Genomic DNA, 13,827 nt, shown 5'->3' with positions numbered 1-13,827 from the left:
TAGAGGACTGTGGTCCTCCTGGTCTTTTCGTCTGTGGGATTTCTTTTACTACAGATGCTGTGTGCTCACTGTGACACAGTGGGTGAGGACTGAAGGCAATTATTTGTAAGCTCAATTTTGAAAAAGAAAATGGAGAAAATTTAGAGGAGGTCAAAGTGTGAAATCCTGATTTGTAAATATTAAACGGAGTGATTGATGGGTACACTGAAAAGCTTTACTTACAAGTGTTATCGTGTGGCCCGAAGAGAAAGCAGAATACATTATTTTATGAGTGACTTGCATGAGACAACTGATAAGAGAAATTGTGCTGAATTTTTTATGAATCTGTCCATAGGATTTGCCCAGAGAAATGGTAGATGCATCATCCCTGCAGACACCCAAGATCAGGCTGGAGGGGCTCTGAGCACCTGATGGAGCTGTGGGTGTTCCCTGTTTATTGGAGGGGGGTTGGACCAGATGGCCTTTAAGGGTCCCTTCCAACTCAAGAGGTTCTATGATATCTACGTGGTCTCAAGATAGAAGTGGGAATTAGCCAGGGAATCTGTCCTGGAGCAGAGTGGGACCTTCCAGGATACTGATGCCTTGAGGTTGGTAGCAGCCTGCAATGAAATGTTGTGAATTTGAGGCTGTCATTGGGAAGTCCACAGCTCCCTGTACAGCCTTTTCACAGTCTCTATTACAAACAAATCTGTACTCCACCATGAGATGACAACGTAGCTGTAAGCCATGATGTATTTCGGGGAAGCATTGCTTGTGTTGGTTGCAGAAGGTCCTGAAGGTCTCACCTTCAGTGAATGCTAGAACATTAGCTTGCTCCTTCAGCCTTTCCTGGGCCACGGGGAGGGATGTGCTCGAATGGTCTTTGCCAACTGCTTTAAAAATTATGACAGTTAATGTATTGCACTTTCAGACTCCAACATAACTTTCTCCAGAGTAATTACTTTCGATTTCCTCACAATAAATACACTGCTGTTTTTTCCTTTCCAATAATTGAGTGTATTTATTCTTAACTAAGATTAACTGTCTTTTGGAGCCCAAAATGAATGGGGTTGCCTTGGGAGATCAATATGAATGCTCACAATCATTGTCTGCTCACAAAACCTGTGCTAGTCTTGGCAACATGACCTCAGATGAGCTCTTCTCTTCTCTTCTCTTCTCTTCTCTTCTCTTCTCTTTCTTCTTCTCTTCTCTTCTCTTCTCTTCTCTTCTCTTCTTTCTTCTCTTCTCTTCTCTTCTCTTCTCTTCTCTTCTCTTCTCTTCTCTTCTCTTCTCTTCTCTTCTCTTCTCTTCTCTTCTCTTCTCTTCTTTTCTTTTCTTTTCCTCTCTTGATTCTTATTCCCTTTCCCTTTTTCCTTATGGCATGGAATGAAGTGGAGAGAGATCTCCCTGGCAGTGACAGTCTCCCAGATTCCCACTGCCTCAGGAAGACAAACATCACAGCGGTCCCTGCAAGCCCCTTCTTGGCACTTGAGTTGTGATGAGTGCTCCTTGAGGAACTGTGTGTGTGCCCTGACCCAAATGCAACACCTCATTCACTTGGCCTTGTTAAACCTCATTAGGTCCTCACTTTTCAAGCCTGTCGATGTCATTCTATCCCTTCCTTCTACTGTGTCAACTGCACCACTCGGTGTCATCTATATCTACCCTTGTTGAGGGTGCACTCAATCCCATAGTCTGTCATTGATGAAGATACTGAGAACACTGGTCCCAGGACAGCCCCCTGAAGGACACTACTCATGACTGGACTCTACCTGGACGTAGAGACACTGACCACAACACAGACTCACTGACCACAAGAGTAATGCTCTGAAAAAGTATCTTTCTAATGACTAAATAACAGGATATTTGGTCCCATATGCCATAGATATATTGGCCCTCTGAGTACGTTTCCCTCCAGCATCAAGGTCAGGAGAGGTGTGGAGTGATGAGCACCTACACAGAGTCAGTCCCATGATTCCCAACAACTTTCATAACACTTTCCTGACTCCCCAGAGGGAAGGCTCAGTGGTACTGTTCCACCTATTAGCAGGCATTTAATAAGTATTAGTAATAACTGGACGGTATAAATTTTAGTAATTATTATTATAATTCTGAGCACAGCCATTAATCAATTCATTATTATTGAGGTAAAAATTACTTAAAGATTTATAACTACATTTAATGCTTTCTAATTAATTTAATTTGGTGAGGTGAGGAATTTAAATAAAAACACACAGCACTGCTGGCATTTCTCCCCTGCAAGGGAAACTGGTATCTCTAGCTGGGGATGGGAGAGAGTGTCCTTTGTGGGAAAGGCCATGGTTGGACCCTGGGATGGAGGTTTGTCCTGAACCACCTCATGTTCTGAGCAGAAGGAGGAATGGGATTCATGGCCTGAAATCCATTTGAGCACTGGAGTTTCAATCAAGCAGCCAATTTTTCATATAAAGTTGTGCTAATGCCTAAGAAACACTGCTGTGAATGGGATGAGTATTTAAGCTCAGAATGGGAAAGATCTCTGCTCTGATGCTGGCTCTGCCATGGGGAATTCATGCTCAGTGACCAAGGGGAGGTTATCAAATATGGATTATTTGGGTTGGGATGTTCCTTTCTGTGTAAACTGTGCTGCTTTCCATGAAGGAAAATGAGTTCCAGGAATAGGAAAAACACACTTGGTTGGGAGGTTTGGCCACTCAGTGGCAGCAGCTGGGTGTAAGCAGCAGGTGGCTGGTAGCATCTCATCAGGACAAAAGTCTCTCACAGTATTCAGATTTTTAAATGTTTGGACAGGACCTGAGGCTCAGCACACCAGGGTGTGTTACCAGACACTGGTCAAAGCACTTCTACAAATGACAGGAGGGGAATCACAGATTTCCAGCAGGATATCTTACCAAAGGCATATCTGATGGGTTAGCTCTGGCCAGCAGCTAAGTTTCCATTGCTGTCCAACTCTCTCCTGTGGAATTTCCCTTGCTCAGGCCAAATTATTTTTCATACAGCATCTATATTCTTCCTCCTGAGCACTTAATCTTTAGGGATTACTTCAAAGAGACTCCTCTCTATTGCTTCGCTGATGGAGTCTTTCTGAGAAGGCCCCCAGGTTGGGAACCATTTCAATTAATTTCCATTCTCTCCTTTATGCATAAACCTCCTCGTCCCCTCAGGAAGCATTGCTGTTCCCTCTTACATGTAATGTAATGCGTGTCAGTGTTTTATTTTCAAATTGACATTTACCTGGGATTTCAAAATGAGTTAAAATCTGATGCAAGTTTCATTTTGTCAGGGGTGTATTTTGTACTGGATTTATAAGAAGTGCCTCTCCTCCCTGCAAAAGGCACTACCACCTGGGAGGGGGCTTCCAGTTTGCTATTTGGAGAAGGGTTCCTAACAAGGTTTTCATTTTGCTGTACAGGCTAAATTTATTTAATGGAATACCACAGGAACATAAAAAGTCTGCATTCAGACCACACCAAAATCTGCATTTCTGAGATTATGAATTTCAATGAGTGGGGGATATTCTGGAGTTAAATTGTGTCATTTTCTCAAAGTGGTACCTTTTTTCCATCTGCTCATGTCTGGGGACCTGATGACAACAGGTGTGGTACAAAAGAAGGACTTTCTTTTTCTTGCACGGCCCTGAAGGTTCTTCTGACCTTCACTTCTCCCCAGTTAAAGCCACCACTGGAAGAACTCATGCAAATAAGGTTCAGGGATGTCCCTATGGATTTCTCACTGTGTTTCAGAAAATAATCCTATATCCCAAGCAGCAATGACCTCTGAGGATCAAGCCTACAACAAAGACACTGGGAGTCCTCAAGAATGGAGCCAGAGAAGAGATGGGCTGTACCAGTGTGCTAACAGCAGTGCAGAGGCGATTTCTCTTGGCGCTCCTAAGATAGCCTGAAGAAACTCTCTTTGCTTAGTGAGCAAATATAGGGGAACACCGCAAACGCCACTAAGTGAGCCCCAGAGCATCCAATACATGACTCTTAGGTTGCTATTAGGAACAGAGAAGCCAATTCTCTACTCTTTCGCATGTTTATCACCTTGCTGTAACTCACAGGACAGGTGAGAAGAGGAAGAGGCTAAGACCCATGCAAGGATTTACCTTTATGTTAAATTTGTACCCCAATATAATGTGCTTATCTATAGATTCTCCTTCCAGGAATCTCAAGGTTGTTGTTGTCCTGTATGTATCAGGAGGGCATCTTCTGGCATAGACGTGTGGGGAAAGCATACACCTTTCATCGTATGGCAGGGAGAGTATTTCCAGTCAGCCCAGTATGCATTTACTTTGCTGTCCATCACTTCATGGTCTCCTTGTGTCTTTCCTCTTAGTATCTCATGATTGCTTCCAGTGACAGGGGAGGTTTAGGTTGGATATTAGGAGGAAGTTTTTCACCCAGAGGTGGTGAGGCACTGGAACAGGTTGCCCAGGGAGGCTGTGGATGCCCCATCCCTGGAGGCATCCAAGGCCAGGCTGGATGCGGCTCTGGGCAGCCTGGGCTGCTGGTTGGCGACCTGCACACAGCAAGGGGTTGGAACTACATGATCATTGTGGTCCTTTTGAACCCAGGCCGTTCTGTGATTCTATGACACCTTTTCTGCTGCAATGCCTCTGCAGGAAGCTGCTGCTCCGCTCAGCTCTCTCAGCCTGTCCCACTTGAGCTGCAGTCTGACATCTTAGATCTTCTTTTGTCTTTGTAATTTTGGGTCATGTAACCCTTCTGGGACTCTCAAGATATTTAAATAGCCTCTGTGCTGAGGAGAGCAACCATTATTTCCCTGTTTTTTGAACTAACTTCCTCATTTACTGTTTGCACAGAGTGGTTTCTTTTCTGGGGCTGAGTTTCAAAGAAAAGATCTTTGCATATTTTGCTATTCGCTCCAGTTGTGCTTACCCTGTTCCACGGCAATTGCACAGAGACTAACTTTTAATTAGCTTCAAAGCTGTGTGATATCTTCGGGAACAGCCAATACAGCTATTGGGCTTCCTTCATTTGTGGAAAAGACATGAAAAATATGCAGAATAAACTGTACAGCTCTCCATAAGGGAGGGAAAGCAACAGTCCAATTTTATGTAGTGGCAAGTTTTCTGCAACTTTGTTTTTTTGTGAGAAAAGGGAAGAAAAAAGGAAACAAAGAGAAAAGACGAGGAGAAAAGAAGCATTTATTACACTATAATGAGGTAAAACTAAGCTCACATACCAATAGGGGAGCTGACAATAATATATGGCTTTAATTAGCAATCAGGATTTGAGAAACAGCTTATTATGCTAATAGTTTCAAAGCTTCCCAGTAAAAAAGTGCCTATGGAGAGATTTGCTAATGACAAGGAAATCTCCATTTTGTAATATAATCATGTAATTCTCTAGACAATAATTACACATTTCCTTGCCTGTTTGTTGTGAAACTCTGGACTCCAGATTTTGTGCTGTGTACTCCCAGTGGGATAAAAATATATATATGTAATAGCCCAAAACTTTGTTTCAAAAGGCAGTGTTTTGGACTTAAGATGAGAATAATAAATAATAATAAATAACACAGCGATGTTTGAGTTGTTGCTGAGCACTGCTGCACAGAGCCAAGGGATTTTCAGGTGTAGAGGACCACAGTGCATTTGAATGGGGACATTTTGCAGGACTGAGTCTTACCGGTGCTTTTTTGTGTGCGTGTTAACTTGTGCTCTCTGGGTTATCTTATATCCCTGCAGCTGACCTGAGCTGGCAAACAGAGGCTGAAGGATTTGGGCATTTCCACTCCAGTCTGTTGTGTTGTTCTGGTCCAGACCCTTAGTCTCGTACTGAGTTCCATCTCTGCTCTCTGTAAATGAAGATGTCCGTGTGCATACTACTTATTACCATGAAAGGTCCCCCAGAATTATTGTATTCACTTAGCCACAGATGGGCTTTGGGTAATTCTCCTCATCTCATGTGTATTCATCTGCACAGAGTAGCCAAAAGCTGCAGTCATCTGGATACATGCATTTGGGGCCATGCTGTCTGCTCTCACTGTCCCCTCCCAATGAGAGAAAAATGCTTTCCTAGCTTCCAATTGGACAAGGAAACCTCCCAAGAACAGCAGAAGAATTCCTTGAATTAGCTGCTTTGAATGCAGGCAGAAATACCTTTAAAGCAAGGAGGCAAACTGCTATCAACCCTTTCCCCAGAGCAGAGAAAGAGGAGAGCAGGAAGAATAAGGGAAGCAGAATTCCTAATTCTCAGGGTTAGCATGTGGACCAAAATAAAATGCAGGCTGTAAAACCCCCAGACCCTCAAACAAAGCCCCTCCCAACCCAGCAATACAGTGAGAATGATAGATGAATACCCACTCCCCTACTTCTGAACCGGGGGAACCTGTATCTGGTACATCCAATTCACAACAGCAAAACAAATAACTCCAGGCCTGAACCACACATTATGCACATTGGCAGCTCCCCACCTAAAGCCAGGATGGGTTTGTGTTGTTGCTCCTGACTTTCTTCTTCACCAGTTCCTACTGGGATCCTTCCCTATAAGACTGCCACGTATTTGTGCAGGCATTTTGTTTTTTCTTTTTTTTTTCTTTTTTTTCCTTTTTGTTTGTGAAAGCTGATTTTTGTCCACCTTGCTTAGCTTAGGCCTTCAATAAGGATGATTTAACCTTCCCCTTTTGCTAGCTAAAATGGAGAAAGTGCCCAAAAAGTGGACTGAATTATGTGGTAATGCTACCTGGGAGACCACAGGAGTGCACTGTTTCAGCACATCAAAGCAAACCTCTCAAACCAGAGATTCCATCTCTACAGCCAAAGTCCACTACAGACGAAGAGGACAAGCAGGGGGAGAATTCAAAGATGTAAACAGTGCTCTTTCAGCGTGGAAATATGAAATGAAAGTCCAAGCATAGGAACACTTCAGACAGAAAATTAGACATTAAGAATCTTCACAGTTTTCTTGTCTGCACATTTCTCACCGTCAAATATCTGCAGGGTATTCAGTGATGACGGGATGGAGTAAGAAAACACCGAACAGTGAATGTATTCCAATTTGAAATGGGCTCTCACAGGTGGTATACAGACAGAGCTTAGCTGGTAGGTGAGAGCTGGCATGAAAAGAGCCCTCCACAGCATCTGTGCCCACAGGAATACAGCTTTGCTGATAGAGGAAACCAGCTGTGCCCTGCTCCATGATGCCATGCTGCAGCAAACGTTCAGGTTTGCCACATGGTCCCATCAGCAATCTACAGATTTCTTCTATATTGCAGGGAAAGTGTTGAAATATTGCTGCTGAAAACTGCTCTGGCAGTTACTTGCAGTGGAATCATCTCTTGTTCTTGAGATGAAAGAAAACCCCCCCTTGGTATCTCAGGGGCTGTGTGTATGTACCCCAAACCCTGATCAAAGGGGTTATGTGACTGCCAGCTTTGAAACTTTGGCTCACTTCTCATTAATGAAATCCCTTCATCAATGGAGCGTATAAAGGAGACTGACAAGGAGCCCTTTAAAAGGCAGCTGAGAAATGGGCTGAGTCATCTGTGTAAGTGGGAAAGGGGCTGAGTGCTCTGAGACTGCTTAGGTGCCAGGCAGATGGCAAAGATAAAGACTTAACGAGATGGATGAGTCAGTTTGCTTGGCTTACAGCCAGCACTGGGATGGGATGGGATGGGATGGGATGGGATAGAATAGAATAGAATAGAATAGAATAGAATAGAATAGAATAGAATAGAATAGAATAGAATAAGCAGGACTTTTATGGACTTTAATGTCAGCAAATTTATCTCTAGGACCTTACGCTTTCATTTATAGAATAGAATAGAATAGAATAGAATAGAATAGAATAGAATAGAATAGAATAGAAAAAGCAGGACTTTTATGGACTTTTATATCAGCAAATTTATCTCTAGGACCTTACGCTTTCAGTTTTCCCTTCGAAGCATCTTTCAGATCAGGTACATCTGATAACTCCTAAACTATCAGTATGTATTCTAATCCAGGGAGCATCACATGACTTGGTGGTGTAAGTTAGAATTATGCAGGTAAATGATATATTTTTGGGACTCTTCCCAACCAAAGGTTTCCCTGTGCCCTGGGCTGGAGGGGAGCTCCCTCCCCACTCCTGCAGTCACACACTTCTCCTCTCCTTTTCCATAGCACCCTTCTGTCAGCACCCAGGAGATGGCATCAGCACATAACAACTTTCTTTGATTCTTTTCTTTTCCAGGCCTTTTTACATTTTTCTCCTTAGTAGGGGTTGTATTGCTATATTTTCTTATCCTATTCATTTCAATTAAGCGATTCATTTTAATATTCCTGGTTATTATACAGAATGTTTAGGTATGCTCAGTGTTCTTTTCCTCTTTATGCTAAGAAACTCATTTCGTTCCTGGATGTTACAAAAATTTAGAGGAAGCAGTAAAAGCCTGTAGTTTCTCTAAATAGTGCAGATCTCATACATGCATTCTTCTTTATATCTAATATTTTTCAGCCAGTGTTCTTAAAGACATACAACAAAGCAAGAGACAAGGCAATTAAAGAACATGACAGATGACCCACATATAGAAAAATAAATATCTGAGTCAGAAGATTGATAAACACACTTTAGTTGCTTGAAATTAATTAGGAATTTTCTTTAGAGCTATCCATTTTGTGGTTTCTTTTGCCTAGGGTGAGTAATCTCTTCCATCCCCATCTTTGGCCCTCGGTTCAGCTGTGAGGTAGAGTACAACCTGCTCACCAAAAACGGATGTCATTCTGTTTGTCAGCCTCTGACATCTCCCCCTCATCAGGGAGAAATGACAGCTGGCTGCAAGGAGCTTTGGAGGGATCCTTAGTGACTGGGGCAGAGGATGGCAGGTGAAATGCAATGTCAATAATTGCAAAGTGAGACACAATAATTCACAAAGGCGTGTGCTGAGCTGACTATTATCACTCAGGAAAGAGATCTTGGAGCAGATCTGAGGAGTCCTCTGCAAATGCCAGCTCAGTGTTCAGTGACATCTCGAGAGTTTTGGGGGTCATTAAGATGAAATGAAGATGAGGACACCAACCACGCTTGTGCAGCACTGCATGTCTCCACATGTGACTCTGTGCCAGACAGGTGGGCATGGGTCTGAAATGATCCAGAGAAAGGCAAAAAGAAAGGATCTGGATTGGCCTCCACATTAGATAAAGCAGACTGTACCCATTCAGACTGGGAAAGAGATACATGAGCATCTGTTAAGGATTTATAGATGCATGAATGGTATGGGAAGAAAAACTGCAATGACTGTTCACTTTCTCTCTCCCAGTCTGAAAATTTGCAGTGAGTGAACAGCCGACCCAGACTGGCCAAGTGGATGTTGCATATCATGTGGCACTGTGCTCAACAGGAACGATGCGGAAGTTGGCTGGGGAGCTGCTGGCTGGGGATTGCTGGGCACCACAGATCCTCCCCGCTGTGATGGGGGTGAGAACTGGAAAAAGGCAAAACTCGTGGGCTGAGATCAAGATGGTTTAATAGGAGAGAAAATGAAGGGATAATAATGATAATTATTAATAATAAAACTATATACAAAACCAGTGATGCGCAATGCAATTGTTCACCAACCAATGGTGGGATCTTCCATTTCTGGATGAGACCCACCACATTCCAGCTGCCAGGGCTTCTCACACCCTGCCGTGCCTCGTCCTCAGCCCACACACCTCCTGATCCATCTGTGGGAGATGCTGAGGTACCGCTGTGCTCCTGCTCTCATGGGCCGCCCATCCTCCAGGGCAGTGTCGGTGTTGGTTCCTGTGGAGCATTGCAGTGGAAAGTTTTCATTTCTCATTTTGCAACTGCTGTCTTTTAGGCTGCAGAGAATATAACACCGTTTACAATATAATATATTGTAATTGATTATACAATTTAAGAATCAAAATTGCACCGCATTGTGCCTGAATTAAATGCTCTCATTGGCTGGCTGTAATTTCCCCCTCTAGAATTATCCATGAAGAATATATAAATGTTTGGTTTCTCATTTCTATGGGGACCATATTTCAAAATCTCTGAAAATCTTTGCGGTAGAAAACAATTCCTCTCTTCTACACCATTCTGCTTGGCAGAGCTGTGTTAAACCCACACAGAGCAGAGCTTTGTCCTTGGGAGGGAAAAGGATCAGATATTGCCTGAAGCTCACCAGGGATTTAATTCTAGTTATTAATTTTATACAGAAGCCATCCGGATACTACAAAGAAAGGGCAGGAGTGTGAACTCCTCAATTAGATCATCAGCAGAAATGTATTAGCAATAACATATGTTGCAAAGGGGGAAGTGGGTCTGATTTGTCTGGCGCTTGATTCCACCTGGTATTTCTTTCATTCTTTGACACAAGGGAAAGAAAAGACAAATAACGGCGATGCTGACCACCCATGCCTTGCTGTGTGCTGTGCCATTAGCAAGACGTTATCGCGGTGTTAAAAGAATAATTTTTCTTTTTTCTCGGATAATTTTGTTCCCTGGTGACAGTCAGGTTTGTAGCCTGCACTGTGAATGTGTTCCTGTGGGGGTCCCTCACTCCTGGGGTTCAAAAGGATGCATACAAGAAGTAGACATCCTGAATTAACAGCAAGCAAGGGGGGCCTTGCTGGGAAAGCATTCTTCCTTCGTATTCCTTGAGGAGATTTATTCCTGGAGAGGTTTGGCAGCATCTAGGGGCAAACGGAGGCATTCTAGGGGTTGGACTAGATGATCCTTATGGGTCCCTTCCAACGGGGGACATTCTATGATTTTCTTTATATTCAAGATGTAACATTTGCTAGAAAGTTTTCCAATCGGGAAAATCACACAAAGCAGTGGTCAGGCTTGAAAAACTGCTTTGTAACAACATCTTTTGTGCTCCAGTGCTGTGCTGTTCTGCATGGGCTCCACCTGCGCTCCTGGTCTCTTCATGTTGGCACCCACTGGATGGCACAAGCAGGTTAGGATAGCAAGACAACGCTAAGTTTACACAAATCACTCTTGGTCTTCTATATAATTAATCTACACGTGGAATCTTACAGGAGTATTGTGAAACAAATTAAATGTTGATTTCTCCTCCAATTCACACCTAACGATTCATTAGTTATTATTGGAACAAGTGCAGTGAGCGCTGGGCTAGACTCCTAAAGAATATGGATTCTGATGGCTTTGTTGTTGTTGTTGTTTTTTTTTTTTTTTTTTTTTTTTGTGTGTGTGTGTGCTGTTCAACAGAGAGAACTGCAAGTAGGTGTCATGGTGATGTGCCCAAGGGTGCCCCAGGCTTTGTACCTGTGCAAAGTGGTTGAAAAATGACAACATTTTTGGGTAGGCTTTGTTTTTTTTTTTTTGCGTCATAGGAAAACGGCACAGATTATGTGGGAGAACATAGGTTTGATGCTGTGGATCTTAAAAAGAAGAAGATGGATACATAATGAAGTATTCAGACCCAGAGGGACTGGCATTAACGTGAGCTTTTTGCCAGGCCTGGCTTCACAGAGATGATGGGTTTGCTGTGTGCTCATAAGGATGTGGGTCAAGTGTGGTCAAGGACTGCTGTCCTCAAGCACATCTACCTTTTTGCAACAGATTGACTTCAGAGCTGCAAAGGGTTGGGCAACCCACTCCAGCCCTTGGGTATCTAAACTGTGTCGCCATCTCGGCTCCATTTCCCCCATGCTCCCTTTCCCCTCCTCTCCTCCTCTTGCTAACAGCAATACAAATATTTCTAACAACCTATGCCAGTGGTGGGCCATTCCTGTATTTAAAAGCAGCCCAACACCAACGCTTGAAGTCCAGCACCATGCATCGTGGTGCAGTGTGCAGTGGACACTGCCTATGTGTGCACTTCATGATGCAGCTGCTAGAATTGAAAAATGTGCATGTGGGTGTATACGTGGTTTTCTTCTGTCTCAGGCCTCACCATTTGGCAAGGAAATAGCTGCTGTTGCTTGGAGGCAATTCCTTAAACATAAAGAATTAAAATGTGTAATCAACAATCCCTTGCCAGGGTGATACCCTCGCACGATCAAAAACCAATCCAGAGCATGTTTCCTCCTTCTTGCAACTTTTAATCTCCCATGTAAGCCACTTGGAACGTTTCTATGGTTACCTCCTAGAATATCAGTTTGCCAACATCGGGTCATTTCCATCACAGAACTGCGATTCAGACTGGTCTTTTAGCTGTGCTGAACTTTAGTACTGATTTTAGACTCCCAAAGAGCTGGAGGTGTAAAGTCAGATGCGGCTTCACCACCATTTCTGTAGTGCTTGCCACAACTTTGATAGCAGTACAGGATGGAGGATCAGCAAGGGAAAGGCAAAATACCAAGGATTTCATGTCCAGAAATTATGAAGTCATATGGCAGCTCAGAAACACACTCTTGAAATGGTGACAGCAAAACATGTATGGGAACTGTTGAATGGCCTGAAGCACTGATGGAGCACCTGGGGAAAGGACCCATCAGCCCTGGCAGCACAGGTGAAGGCAATTCAGCTGTGTGATAGGAAGGGATGGAGCCTGGCTGCGCCTCTCTTAGACCTCATTTGAGGGCTGGCTGCCACTGGGGAAGGATCTCATTCTGGAGATCTTTCCTTGGTGGAGCTTTCCTGCAAACCTGGAATCTTCTGATACAGGTGAGCAATGTTCTTCCTTTATAGCACCTCTCTTTGTGCCAGTCCTTTTGTTATCACACCTTTGCTGTAATGCCTTTCCCATTCTACTGATCCATCCAATTGCTATATAGACTCACGATCGTTTCACTAGCTTATCTCCTGTTTCAGGCTCTGGAAATCTCTGGACTCAGTGTCAGGAAGGTGAGCACAAATTCAACTTTTTCATCATTGAAGGCATTAATGGCATTCAACAAAGTAGGTAAGACTGATTATTCATACCCAGGAACTGCATGTGTTCGTAAACAAGAAGTATGCACTTGAAAATGTGATAATGGATCAGATATATCCTTTCTCATAATAAGGAGAAGTGGGAATTCTGATGCTGCCTGGGCCACTGTAATTCTGCATTCAGCAGCTAATCATAACAATATGTTCTCTAAACCCAAACTCTCCTGACCTGAGTTTGAATGCATGGGGACTGCAGAAATACAACCCTCTAAGTGCAGTTTCTGTTACCAAGTTGAATTAGAGCTATGCTGTGAGTATGAGAAAGAATGTGAAACCTTCTTGTCAGCTCTAAGCAGAACAATCACTTATTTTTCTTTTCAAACCAGGGAGGTCATGTTGCTGATAGTCACAAAAATAAGCTTTTTCGAGTCAGCAGCTTTGCCTGATCTGTTGGAAATGTCACTACTTGCTGGTAAATATTCCAAGAGCCAGAAGTCTTTGTTTCTAAACCCAATTATGGTGGCTGTCTGACAACAATGCACTTACTTATCACAGCATCCAAAACACCTGACCACTTAAAAGCAGCCATGTGAATAGTTAAGGGCATCATAAATCTTCTAGGGCTCAAATAACAAACAAAATTATTCTTATTAAGCTCGATTTTTATGACAGTACAAGGGCTCTAATTCTGACCCAAATGGAATGCTATTGTTCCGCTGATAAATTCAAAAAGCAAAACAAACAAACAAAAAAAACCAACACAAATCCCTTTTTTCAATAAGGGCATAAAAATTATATATCTGTAGTTTTATGACATACCTGGCATAGCAGTGACACTATTCCTGGTCTCAGTGCAAAACAAAGTCAGAAGCAAATCTGAGGCACAGACAGATTTCTGAATATGGTTAAGAAAAACTCTTTAAGCCATGGCAGCGAACTCAGGAACTCGGAGACTTGTAAAATACCTTCAGTAAAAAGCAAATATAGATTTAATGAGTGCCTAGAGGTCTTTCTGGGTGTAAAGCCAACTAATCGTGCTGCTGAAGGCATGCAT

The sequence above is a fragment of the Meleagris gallopavo genome, chromosome 17, assembly GCF_905368555.1.
Source record: "Meleagris gallopavo chromosome 17, MGAL_WU_HG_1.1, whole genome shotgun sequence".
NCBI lineage: Eukaryota > Metazoa > Chordata > Aves > Galliformes > Phasianidae > Meleagris > Meleagris gallopavo.
This window is presented reverse-complemented; position numbering follows the sequence as displayed.